Genomic DNA, 14,097 nt, shown 5'->3' on the forward strand with positions numbered 1-14,097 from the left:
ATTTGCATGTTGTATCTGTTATTCTCTTTCTCTTATATGTAGTTTGCTTTATATATGTTTGCATGTTGTGTAAGCTCCTTGGGGCCAGGGGCTGTCTTTTGTTATTTTCCTCTACCCCTCCCCTGCATCTTCAGTATTTAGTACAATGCCTGGTAGGTTACTCTATAAACATTTATTGATTGATCTTTAAAATGGACATAATTCATATCTACCATGCCTCACAAGATTTTTTTCAAGGCTCAAATGAGATCACATCTGTAAAGTTTTATACAAATGTACATGCCAGTAATGGGAAACTTATTATATCAAAATCTGTTTTTCCAAAAAAGAAATTTGAAGGTTAATCCCATCCTGAATACTACTGTCACCACTATCATTATCCACAACAAGCTCTTCTGTGCCTTATACCTACATCATGTAAGCTATAAGAGAACAAAGGCCGTCTCCAGGAGTAGATTTGGTATGTAGGGTTTTTCTGAAGGGAACCTCCAAAATCCCATAAGAGAAGTTTTAAGGCAGTTTTTACCAGCTCTGTTTTCTATTTTGTTCATTCGCATTAAAATGGAGTTCTACATGAGAGACACTGAATACTGGGGGATTGAGGCAAAGACTATTAACATTGGGAAGGGTTTCTCTGGAACATTATATACAGATTTCTGCAGGGAATAACTTTATTGAGGAGAATGGCGTCCTACCCCAAGAGGAACTTGGAAATTTTTGGCTGTTCTTTGCCTTTTTTCAGTGCCCTGGAGACACTCCTAAGCTAGGTATGAACCTAGTTCCATCTGGAACTGAAAATGTCCAGCTGGACAGAAAATGGAAATCTTCACATCATAAATCCCTGTAATAATATTGTTGTCTTAAAAAGAGTTTATTAAGCCTTTGTAGCATTTGTTGTTCCTTTCTGCTAAATGGATCAGAGAAGAAGGGAAAGAGAATGACCATCTAATAATAACTGACATTTATTTAATGCTTTAAAATTTGAAAAGCAATTTACAGACATGGTCCCAGTTGGTAGAGAGGTACTATCATGGGAAACTGAGATTCAATAAGACTGTGATTTGCTCTTGATCATAGAACTAATAAGTGTCAGAGGCAAGATTTGAAGCTTTCAAATCCAGCATCTTTCTATTATCCTACAAAACCCCATAGGATAGACCACATATGTCTATCCTATGGGGTTTAGACCACACATTCTGACATGTATGTTGTTAAGTGTCTACTTGGTTATGTTGACTTTTTCAAAAGTTGTGGGCCCTCAGCAGGGGATAGTAGTGAAAACTTTTAGTCACTGCATGTAAAAAAAAATTTAAAGTTATATGGGTGATCCTCAATTGTTTTTATGGAACAATCACAAAATAAGAATTTTGGATCAATGACTTTAAAATTCCTTTTTATCTCTAAAAATCTCCAATCCCATGACTAAGCAGTCCTTAAGCAACCTACCAGCTGTAGCCACCTGTGGTGTTTCCCAGAGCAGGAAGAAGGTTCAGATTTCAGGTAGGATTTTACTATAATGGACATTTCACACAAGAAAAAAGGAGAGTTGAAATGACTTGTTTATAGCTCCAGTGTCAGTGAGTCATGACTAATTCATACTCTGGAGTTTCCAAGCCGTTAACTTCTCTGACTGGAGCTGTGACTCATGGTCAGTTCATTGCTTAGGTGGGGGCTTGTTGCCTTGCCCAGCCTAAGCATGGATCATTACCCTCTCACACATAGAACACACACACACACACACACACACACACACACACCCTTGTGTTTGAGAGGAGGTGCATGTTTATCCACCTTGGAGCAGTGGGATGAGTAGACTTTTGGCCTGGGGAGTGTAGCACTAATTAGTACTATCAGCTATTCCATATTTCAAAAAAAAACACAACCAAATTGAAAAACATTCATTCCTGTATACAGACACACACACACCTCCAATCATATGACTAGAGTTCTTGTTTATTATTATAAACAAGTTTCTTTGGGGAGGAAAAATGATGTCCTATCTTCTCCCTGCCCTCACTTACCAAATACACTGTTAGGTTCAGGTTTACAAGGTTACTGGGTACCTGAGATTCTTTTACTAGGTCTCCCTCTGGTAGAGATAGAGAATGATTAGGAAAGGAAGTGTTATTTTCAAGGCATTGATAAATAGATCATGGATTTAGAACTGGGAAGGACATTTAATACATCTCCTTCATGCTCTGAGTTGATTTACCCAAGTTAATAAGAATAGTAAGGGGGTTTTGAACTTAAATATTCTACCCTCAAATCCAGCATTCTTTCCACTGCCCCTTTAATAATGATGTCTTATAAAAATAATTATGCAGGCAGAAAGCAGTCAAAATTCATTCTTTAGAAAAAAGTAATTTTGTTCAGTCACTTATTGTTATCCATTCTATCAAAAATTGGAACAGCAAATTGTACATAATAGATTTGCACTTTCATGTCCACAGTAAAAGGAAAAGAAAATAGAAATTGACCTGATAATTTTGTTGGATTTAGGAGGAATAGCAAATTGTACATAGTAGATTTACTATTTCAAATGCAATCTTTTTTTTTTTTTTTGTATTATTATACAATGTTATAGAGATGCTTGTTTTATTCCATAAATTTAAAATAAAATAAGTCTATGTGAAAAAATGTAATCACTGTGACATAGTGAAGAGAAAATTGTAGTGGGAAGGAAGAAAGCTGGCTTTCATTTTGATTCTTCCACTATGTGACCCTCAGCAAATCCTTTTCCTTCTGTGAGCCTCCGTTTCCTCATTTGTAGGAGGAGGGTTGACTAGTTAAAAAGAGTTGGTCCTTATTAAGTGGCACCCACAAACATGAACACGTGCCAACATAATTACCCCACATAAGTGTTAGGTTTGTTGGCAGTCAATAGCTGACCTTAGCAGGTTGGGTCAGCTTGGGCAATGGGACTCAGTGATGTTGAGTGAACTAGGGTTTGTGTCCAGAGAACCTAGGTGAGGCTGTCTTAAGGGCTGAGTTATGTAAGAAGAGCTTAACACTCGTAGTGCTCAGAGAGCTGGTGTTTGGCCAGGTGCCTGGAGAACAGAAGGAGCTAAGGGAGCCAGCGTTGTTGGGGTGCCAGAGGCTGATTTTCCCTTTAAAGGGACAATGGTCTTAGTTTCACAGTCCAAAGGGAAGCTCCCTGTTGGAGATTTAATAAATAGCTCCCTATTCACAGCTTGTGCTGATGACTACATTTGGAAGGAGAGGACAAGGAGAAGAGTTTTTCTTATTTACAGCATAATATTTAGCCCCTTCAATCCTCAGATATTTAAATGGATCTATAATCTTATCTATTTGGAAGTTCACCTCCAACAATGTATTTAGTGACCTATCCCATCCCTGCCTGACCATCCTGGATGGCTCTGGTTTACATCTTCCTAGTTCAAGATGGGAAACTTTGCTTTCTCCTGATATTGTGTTATCCCTTGCCTTTGACACATGATCAGTCCATCTTCTCTTCCAAGCATATATGTCTTTGAGGACATTTTCAAAGTTCCTTGTGGATTGCATGTTACCCTCTTGCCCCTACAGCATATCTCTTCATTGTCCTCTCTATGATATTAATTTTTAAATTTTAATAGTATTTATTTTTCCAAATACATGTAAAGATAGTTTTCAACATTCATTTTTATAAGACTTTGCGTTCTAAATTTTTTCCCTCCCTCCCTAATCTCCCTGCTCTCCAATAGAGCAAACAATCTGATAAAAATTAAATATGTGCAATACTTTTAAATATATTTCTATATTTATCATATTGTGCAAGGAAAATCAGATCAAAAGGGAAAAAAACAATGAGAGAGAAAACAAAGAAATAAACAAAAAAGGTGAAAATGCTATGCTTCGGTCCACATTCATTCTCCATAGTTCTTTCTGGATGTGACTGGCATTTTCTGTCCCAAGTCTATTGAAGTTCCTTTGAATCACTGCATTGTTGAGAAGAGCCAAGTCTATCACAGTTGATATACTAATTTTTAATTCTTTAAAGATTGTTGCATTCTGTGCCTTCCTTACAGCAACATGAATAGAATGTTTAATTAAAAATACTGGTCATTGTTTTCATTGGAAAGTTGGAATAATTAAAGGAGTTTCACAAGTTCTTGGAAGCAATCCAGCTTTCTCCTCAACTCTGACCTAAACTCTTTGCCCTTCTGTATTATCTTTCCCAGACCGACATTCATGAGCAAGTTCTTCAGTCTGTCCATTCAAATGCAGTGCCAATCTGAGCAGTAGGCATTTATTCATCCACTTAGTCTTTCCTGTGTGATTGTCAAGCTTTGAGTAGTTTTAGCTCTCTTTGGAGGAACTTTATAAAGTTTTGCCACTTGCTGTAGTCAACATGTCATCTGCAAACAGGAACTTCTGAAAGAGCTCACCATTTACAGAGAATTTCTCTTCAACTTGGACAGCTCTATCACCATGGCAAAGGCAATGAATGCTTTTGACTAGCATATATCTACCTATTTTATACCTCACCTTATGTCTATGATAAGAAAGTCAGTGAATAAAGGCATTTCTTTTGTATATCATTGAGGGAATCTTGAATGACTTTGACATATGGTTAGGAAATAGCTTATTGGAAAGGGTCTTTAATTGGCTTTTTAATCTGCTAAATTAAAAAAATTAGTCAACATAGGTACTGTAGAATTTATATTCTGTATATCTTTCAGTCAGTTGTGAAATGCTAAGAATGTGGTCTGCTGCTGAAACAAAAATCTACTTGTTCTCTGTTGTTCAGTCGTGTTTTACTCTTTGTGACCCCATTTAGGATTTTCTTGGCAAAGATACTTCTGATTTGCTATTTCTCCTTTAGCTCATTTTACAGATGAGGAACTGAGGCAAATAAGATTAAGTGACTTGCCCAGTAGGTGCTCACACTTGAAGTCAGGTCTTTCTAGCCTTAAGACTTTTGATCAATATACTTACTGTACTATCTAGCTGCTTGCTTGTTCTCTAGTAATAATACATTTTGTATAAAAGGAAAAGTAAGTGTGTTGGTTGCTAGTAGTTGTCTTTGTTTTTTGGGGGAGCAAGACATTTATAATATCTAAGATTGGTTTACACACCATTAATAATTTCCCTTCCTATAGATACCTTGCATATTGATTCTTTGGTAAAACTTTACAATCATACCTTTTCTAACATGGATCTCCTCCATATACACGTGACTCTTTCAACTGCTTTTCCTATCTGTTCTCCTTAATGTCATTTTTACCTCCCCTACAATTACATCCAAGACTGTGGAATTAATATCTAAATATGGTTATTCTACTCTTCCTGATGGTGACAAAAGTGTTACAGTAAACATTAAAGATCTTTTCCATTTCTCTTCTAATGGTTATTCTTCCATTTTTGTCTTTTAATGCCCCCAAGATGACTTTAAATCTTTTGCAAAGCTTTCTTTAAAATGGTTTTACTTTCTACTGCCCATGTGTCCATTCTTCTTCTATGTAAGACTTAACAAAAGAGTTTATATTGAAAACCTGTATTGCCTTTAGCAATTGCCTCAGTCCATTTGGGAATCAAGTCATACATTTGCTGACTAAGACATTTTCTGGCTTTTTAAAAAAAATTTGCTTGTTGTAGTGATAGATTTGCAACAACTAAACCCTGTATAAAATTGTAATTGGTGCCCATTTTTATTTCTGTTGTCTTCATTGCTAACAACTTGTTTAAATAGTTAGTTTCAATTGTATACTATATCTTTTTCTCATCATTCTTCTTTCTTCTTGCCTTTTACTGCTTCTAATCTTTGCCTTGACAAGTCAGTGGTCTGACTGTATGTAGACAGCTGAGTCAGGTATAAATCCTGTATTAATGACAAGTCTTTTCCTGTCTGTTAAAATATAATCTATTTCCTTTTGGTGATGTTATTTGGTGCTCACCATGTCAAACACCTTCACTTATTTTCTCAAAGAAAGTGATCATGCTTCCGGAACCATGCTTTCTCATCAATTTCTCATCATCCTTTTTTCCTGATTTATACTGAAATCACTATCAGAGATTATGTTGACTTAATTTTAAAGATCTTATCCAGTTTAGTGTCAAACTTTTCATCTTTAACAATTGATGTCGATGTACAAGATGCAAAGAATTTTGTGGTGGTCCTTTAGTGGACATGTAAATGAATCCCAGGAAATTATGTTTCTTATTTGCCTTTGAATGCAAAATAAAATCAACTCCATTAAGCTATTTCTTTGCTTCTATAGAGAGAGTACTTATAATCTGTTCTCCCAGTTAGCAGCAATGTCTTTTCTTCTTCTGGTTTTGTTTGTGGTGAAAATGTCAATACTGGTATGATTCAATTCCTCCAACAAAAGGTACAAAAGGTACATTTGTTGGATACTGGACATTTTGTGCCTCTTCAACAAATAATTTTTTAAAAGCCTCCTCCAATGCAGACAATTTTTAAGGAATAGGCAATTTTACTTTGTTTTTATAGGATAGTGGGATGGGAATTAATTTTTCTTTTATGGGGTGATACCTTTGTGATAATTTCTTTTTCAGATCTATTATGCAGAAGAAATCTGTCAGAAGCATTGTAATATAACATTTATATTCTGCTCTACACACATTGCATTTGTACTCCCTTTCTTCATACTGCTGCTCTTATTTTCATTTTACCAAGGTGAAAATTTAGTGATTTACCCAAAATCACATAGCCAGTATAATCAGTTTTTCCTACCTCCTGAACCTCTACCTCCAAGTCCAGCCAAGTTGACATGAACAGTAAATTTGGACTCGGGAAAAATATGGTTTTATCCTTCTTTACTCTATAGTCCATAGTCAAGAAATCAAAATGCCCTGAACTTCAATTTTCTAACCTGTAAAATGAAAGATGATAATAACAGCTAACATTTATATGGAGCCTATTGTGTACAAGGCACTGTGCCAGGTGCTTTACAAATATCTCATTTCATCCTCAGCAATTCTAAAAGGTATTATGCTCCTCATTTTACAGATGAGGAAACTGAGGAGAAGTGACTTGCTGAAGGTCACACAGCTAGTGTCTGATGTTGAATTTGAATTCAGGTCTTTCTCATTTTAGGTTCAGGGCTCTCCATAGCACCACCTAGCAGTTCCTTTGTTGATCTAGGGAGCTCCTCATGAAAAAGTTCCTTCCTCCCTCTACCCATGCAGATAAGAACTTGCTCTGCTTAGGATATAAACAGTATATATAGTCACTGGTAAAACCTGAACCCAACTCTTTCAGACTTCCATTCTGAAGATCTGGATTTAAATCCTATCTCTGAAATTTACTGCTTGTGCAATCTTGGGTAAATTACTTAATTTCCTGGACCCTTGGTTTGCTTATTTGTAAAAAATAGAAGACTGGATTAGGTCACCTTCAAGTCCAGTCCCCTAATTTACTGTGGACTGTGTTTAAATCCTGCCTATGCCCCAATCTATGTGACCACACAGAGTTCAGAACTCAGCTATAAAAGAAGAGGGTTGTATTAAATGACCTCTAAAGTCCCTTCCAGCCCTAGATTAATGATATAAATGGACTCTGCCATGGGCAGCCTCAACGATATTGAAAAATTGTTTAACCATTAAAATGCCTTTAATTTCTCCAGCTATAAAATGGACATCGTCTACCAGCAGGATTGTTGGGAGGGGTATATGACAAATGGTTGTATGATCTTTTTTTTTTTTTTTTTTTTCTATTTATTTAATAGCCTTTTATTTACAGGATATATGCATGGGTAACTTTACAGCATTAACAATTGCCAAACCTCTTGTTCCAATTTTTCACCTCTTACCCCCCTCCCCCTCCCCCAGATGGCAGGATGACCAGTAGATGTTAAATACATTAAAATATAAATTAGATACACAATAAGTATACGTGACCAAAACGTTATTTTGCTGTATAAAAAGAATCAGACTCTGAAATATTGTACAATTAGCCTGTGAAGGAAATCAAAAATGCAGGTGGGCATAAATATAGGGATTGGGAATTCAATGTAATGGTTTTTAGTCATCTCCCAGAGTTCTTTCCCTGGGCATAGCTGGTTCAGTTCATTACTGCTCCATTGGAACTGATTTGGTTGATCTTGTTGCTGAGGATGGCGTGGTCCATCAGAACTGGTCATCATGTAGTATTGTTGTTGAAGTATATAATGATCTCCTGGTCCTGCTCATTTCACTCAGCATCAGTTCGTGTAAGTCTCTCCAGGCCTTTCTGAAATCATCCTGCTGGTCATTTCTTACAGAACAGTAATATTCCATAATATTCATATACCACAATTTATTCAGCCATTCTCCAATTGATGGGCATCCATTCAGTTTCCAGGTTTTAGCCACTCTGGTTGTATGATCTTAAAACCCTTTGCAAACATGAGGAATGATCCTGCCAGATAGAAGTGAAGAACGATATTGGTAAACAGGCAGTCCAGAGACTGAGTGTCTCCAAACACTTAAATCTCTGTCCTGCTCAGGGAGAAGAGTACCAAGAGCTTAGCTGCAGAAATGAAAAGGGCTGGGAATCCTCCAACTTTACAAAATAGCCGTTGTAATTCCAGCCGGTCCCACTGACCAGCCAGTTCAAGCCACTGACATCTCAAACTGGTTGTTACCGGAACTGCCCTGTGTGTTATTACCTACTCAGAAGATAAAGGAACAAGGACGCAGAATCCAGGTGTCTTATCTAAGGTTACTGGGCAAATCATCGGTAAGAGATAGGATTAAAAATCATTAGGATCAAGGAGAGGAAGGGATCCCAAAGAGCACCAACCCCAGAGAAGTAAAGCAATTTAATATAATATTAAACGGCATTTTCACACAGCAGGAAGGAATGCTGTGTGCATGGCAGGCTGGCCAATCTCCATTAGAAAGACCAGGATACTAGTCAAGCCTCTGAAAAGCACTAGCTTTGTGAATCCTGAGCCTGGTCAGCTTTTCATAATCAAAAACTGCCAAAGAGTTGCCAATCTGCATTTGCAGAGGGAATCTGTTACACCATAGAAATTACAAATCCACATCAAAAGTAACAGAAACGACAATCGAAAGCAAGTGCGCCACCTGCATCTTTGATTTCCTTCACAAGCTAATTGTACAATATTTCAGAGTCTGATTCTTTTTGTACAGCAAAATAACGTTTTGGTCATATATACTTATTGTGTATCTAATTTATATTTTAATATATTTAACATCTACTGGTCATCCTGCCATCTAGGGGAGGGGGTGGGGGGGTAAGAGGTGAAAAATTGGAACAAGAGGTTTGGCAATTGTTAATGCTGTAAAGTTACCCATGTATATATCCTGTAAATTAAAGGCTATTAAATTAAAAAAAAAAATGATAAAAAATAAAATAAAAAAAAAGAAAGCAAGTGCACCCCAAAAGGAAAAGAAAATAGAAATCGACCTGATAATTTTGGTGGATTTAAGAGTAAAATCAAAATAGTGTTTTATGGAGATGCTTGTTTTATTCCATAAATTAAAAAAAAAGAAACCCAGCGCTTCAAAGTTTCCAGAGCACTGTATGTGATCTCGTTTGGGTCTGGCAGATGACAGCACGGATAGTTTGTAATTCCCATTTAAAGAGGAGGAGAAGGCGGCAGATTTGGGCTCTGGATCTGCGGCCTTCCCGACCTCAGCTCCAGGAGTACCTGGACGCCTCTCCACCTACGACCCCAAAGGGCAAGTGAGTGCGTCGTCCGGCCTGCTCCCTGGTGACCGGGGCCCGTCGCACTCCCACACGGTGCCTGGGGCGTCCTTGGTAACGGCGGGGGCCATTTCCTTTTCCTCCCCTTTCGAGAATTAAGGCAAATACGGGGGGTCACCCGGCAGGAGGTGCCTGGGGCTGCGTGAGCTCGGACCTCGCCGACCTCGGCCCGGAGGTCGTCCGTCCTTCCCAAACGCGGCGCTGTGACCCCCGCGACGTCGCGGGGGGAAAGCCCGGGCCGGCGCGTCTGGCCCGTTTCTTTGGCCCCGGGGGAAGGGGCGCCCCGCAGAGGGCCGGGAGCCGGGCCCGCGCTGCTGAGGTCCTGCGCCGTCAGCGTGCCCCGCGGCCTCGCGTTTGCCCACCCCCCGCCTCTCCCTCCGCAGCTAGGAGGGTCCCCGAGAGGCGCCCCCGCCCCCCCCGCGGGGGGGCACGCGATTCCTGCCAGAAACCGGAACGCTGACGAGGTGGCGAACCTGAGCAGAGGAGAGCAGCCAGGAGCCACCTTACACGTCCCGTAAACAGAGGGGGCGGGGCCTTGGCTCGGGGCCCTGCATTTCCTGGGAGCCGCAGGACTAGGGGGTGGGACGGCTCCAGCCCCACTCCTCTACGGGGACAGGAAGCAGGGAAGGAGCTCCCGAGACTGGAGTCGTGGGGAAGGCTGGCGGAGCCCGATTCTCGCGGGTTATCCGGAGGGAAGGGGCTGGCGGGGGGGGGGCAGGCGCAGGGGGCTCCCCAGCCGCAGGGAGAAGAACCCGCCGACGGAAGCAGCTTCCTCGGGATCAGGTAGCCTCTTCCTGGGAACGGGGGGAGGGGCGCGGGTCAGGAGAACGCCTGGCCTTTCCTCTGGCTGCAAGGACGGAGAAGCAGCCAGCCTTTCCCGCCGGGTGGCTCTGCGCTTCCCCGGAGACGCCCGCTTGAGGGGTGCATCCGGCCTCCTGTCCCGCCAGCTGCTCCCTGCCCGGTCCCAGCTCCGATTCCGCTCCAGAGGGCGGGCTGGCTGAACGAGGCTGCTGGCCCGCAGCTCCCTTTCCCCGGGGCCTCTCTCAAGTGGAGACCACCGCGGGGGGGGGGGGGGGGGGGGCCCCCCCCGGGGGGGGGGGGGGGGGGGCGATCCCCAGCGAAGGGAGGGCTTCGGCAGGCCCGGCACTCTGCGTGACCCAGCTGCTAAGGCAGTGCCGGAGGCTGGTCCCGCGTTCCCATGGCAACCGGGGGCCAAGCTCCCGATCCACTAGAGCGGAGCTTTGTGCCCGGATCGTGGGGCTGGCCCAGCCGGGCGGGGCGCTTGCCTTGGAGCGGAGCGGGGTTAGAGGGGCCTGTGTGCGCGCGCTCGCCGGTGTCTGGGCCCGGAAGCGGCGGACATGGCGAGGAGTTGGCTGATTCCTGCCTCCCTTGAGCCTGCGTGGAAGAGTGACCTTTGGGCCTGGACGTGTGGGCGCAAGGCGGGGATGAACCTAGGGAGCAGCGCTGAATCCCAGGGACGTAGATTTCAGCCAGGAGCCATAGAGGGACCTCCCTAGTCCAACCCCCTCACTTTATAGGGGAGAAAACAAGACGCGGAGCTTTCCAGGGCTAGCCAAGCACAATAAATAGCTACCTGGCCTAGAGATCCAGACACCTGACTCGCCTCTGAGCTTCAGTTTGCCCCTCTATAAAATGGGAAGAATAATGTGTACCCCAGCACTCTGCAAGGTCACTGTGGGGATAGTGAGTGAAAGTTCTTTGTCAAGCATAAAGGACCACGTCAGCAGAGTGGAGTGCCGTTCTTTTTCTAATTATGGAGAGCTCTAGGAATTCTTTAATCTTGCTTGCTTGCATTGATCTGCTGGGGTTTAAGCGGTTGATGATAGGCTATATCCCCCTAGGGAGAGATGAGGATACCACAACACCCTGCGGTGAGCCTTCATTTTTACTCTTCAAGGTGACACCTTTTGGGGAGAGCTGAAAAAAGAGGGGGCACCCCTCATTCTCCCTAGCGTGTTGGTGCCATGCCCGAGGACTTTTGCTTGAGTGCAGTGCTAAACAACAGAGCTCTTAATAAATCCCCAGAGCAGCCGATCATTTGGCACTACTCAAAAATGCCTGGAGTTTCCAAAGGCACTGAGGCTGCATTTGTATAGGCCAGGAAAATTCCTTAGTTGCCCCGAAGCAGAGAAGTTGGATTTCAATACCCACATTGTCCTTATGGTATAGAGTTTCTATATTGTTATGGAAAGTGCTTTTGTAAATGCTGCATCAAAATAAGTCATTAGTTTTTCCTAGTAGTGGTCCCATTGATGGTGGTGATAGTAGTAGAATTTCTTTTGAAAGGTTAAGGGTGCAGCAAGATAACTGTATGCACACATATATTGGATTTAAATGTATTTCAACATATTGAACATGTGTTGGACTACCTACCAGCTAGGGGAGGAGATGGGGGGAAGGAAGGGAAAATTTGGAACAAAAGGTTATGCAAGGGTCAGTGCTGGAAAAATTACCCATGCATATGTTTTGTAAATAAAAAGCTTTAGTTTGAAAAAAAAAAAATGGTTAGGGGTGTGATAAGGAGAGAAAGCAAGGAATATTCTGTGGACCATTCTAAAGTAATTCAGAAACCAAAACAGTTCAAGAAACGGACCTAAAGCAGCATTATTCCAGCCTGCTTAAAAAAGTTTAATTGTATTTTATCTTGTTTTGTTTTTGAGTCATGGGAACATGTGCTGATGCAGCTCTGAAGGAAAAAGGTCTTCAAATTTCAACCTCTTCACCCAATCCTACCTAGTTATTAAATATGATTAAGGTTAATCCACAAAACTCTTGGGACCCCCGCTGGAAAGAATAGCTACTCTAACACATCCAGATCTCAGAGATTAGAACAAAAACTGAAACGAACAGAGAATTATAGATCTCCAGAGATCTTAGTGGACTACATTTTATTGTAGAGAGACTTCTAAGATCATAGATCTTCAAATCATAAATTTTAGCACTAGAAGGGATCTTAGAGATCATTGAATGTAATCCCCTTATTTTATAATAAGGAAATTGATGCCTAGAGAGATTTAAGTGATTTGTTTGAGGTCACACGATGATAGAACCAGGATTTGAACTCAGCTCTCCTGTCTACAAAAGGCCGCTAGTGCAGAGAATTCGGGTTTAGAGTCAGAAAGACATCTTCTTGAGTTCAAATTTAGCATCAGACACTAGCCGTGTGACCCTGAGCAAGCCATATAACCCTGTTTGCCTCAGTTTCCCCATTTGTAAAATGAGCTAAAGTAGAAAGTGGCAAACTGCTGCAGTTTCTTTGCCAACAAAACCCTAAGAGGCTTCAGGAAGAATCAGACATGACCCAAAACAACTTTGTCTCTGTAGCCAACATTTTCCTGTACTACAAGTATGATGATGCAATTTGGGACATAATCCTGATTATTCTTAAGCCTTTTTGCATATGATAGTTTGGGTGTTTGAGGGGAAGGAATTCCCTGAAGGACAAAAAGCAATGTGTCTTATTATCCTTTTCACATATTAATACTTTGTGGTGATGGAACACATTACTTTGCCTTGCTAGGAGAAAGTTCAGTTTTTACTTAACTGACAGAATTTTGTCTGGTTTCAGCAGGTAGTGGATAGACCAAGGAAGTAGTTACGGAAATTCTTCTCTACAAGAAGAAAGGTAAGATTCTCCAGTATGTCTACTGCCTTCCCTCTCTCCCTCCCTCCTTCCCTTCCCCTGCTTCTGAATAGCTTAGCTGGTTCCCTGTAAGATGGAGAACATTTGGAAAGATAGGTGTGAATGTTGGATAGCTCCAAAGGACAAATATCTATCCAGTGAATCTTTTTTCCCTGTCTCACTTAGTCCAGATCCAGGACACTAATCCATTCAGAACTCACTCTTGGGAGTTATTCGGCCCCAGATGCGAAGGCTGGATGGAGTGCCATTTCCAGGCAGCATAAGGGGGTCTGGGCACTGCTCATAGGCCAGATATTGCTCAGACTCAGTGCTTTGGTTAGGGCATCTTCACACAGGGAGAATACCTTCCCCCTTGCTATTGGAGCCACTGTTTTGGTGGCAGCAAATGGGTTGGGAGAGGGACATTCCTGCTCTGAGGGTCAGTTACCATGGAGAGTTCAGGGCTACTGCCTAGCCTTCAGAAATAGAGGAGATAAATGGCAGCCTTCCCTCCTTCCAGTGCCCTTGCCCGCTCCAAGGCCATCCCAGAGAGGGCAGAACTTTCTCTACTGATTTGTGTGTTACCCAAGAACAGGTCTTTTCTTGGGATAACTAAAGCCATAGCCTAGGTGACCTAAGGTGACTGAGAAAATACAGGGGTCAGAGGACCGCACCCCCTCTCTGGGTGACGGTGCTGCCTGGAGGGGATGTAGGAAAGGACAGGTTGACAGTGGGAGGGAACTTGGGGATCAGGAAAGGCAGTGATTGGCTCTGGAGT

General features: G+C 42.0%; 1 protein-coding gene across 3 annotated transcripts in view; it reads left to right on the top strand.

Annotated features, from left to right (window-relative positions):
• Positions 1-10,275: 10,275 nt before the first annotated feature.
• SEMA4B (semaphorin 4B) overlaps positions 10,276-14,097 on the top strand; it is a 36,240-nt gene continuing 32,418 nt past the window's right edge. Inside the window, exons 1-2 of one of the 3 annotated variants that reach the window (XM_031955610.1) lie at positions 10,276-10,459; positions 13,266-13,322. The gene's annotated coding sequence lies outside the window, so the exon portion shown is untranslated. Of the gene's footprint in view, positions 10,460-10,487; positions 11,569-13,265; positions 13,323-14,097 lie in introns of those variants that run through there. The other 2 variants (XM_031955609.1, XM_031955611.1) reach the window with 2 other exon arrangements.

The sequence above is a fragment of the Sarcophilus harrisii genome, chromosome 2 (assembly GCF_902635505.1).
Source record: "Sarcophilus harrisii chromosome 2, mSarHar1.11, whole genome shotgun sequence".
NCBI lineage: Eukaryota > Metazoa > Chordata > Mammalia > Dasyuromorphia > Dasyuridae > Sarcophilus > Sarcophilus harrisii.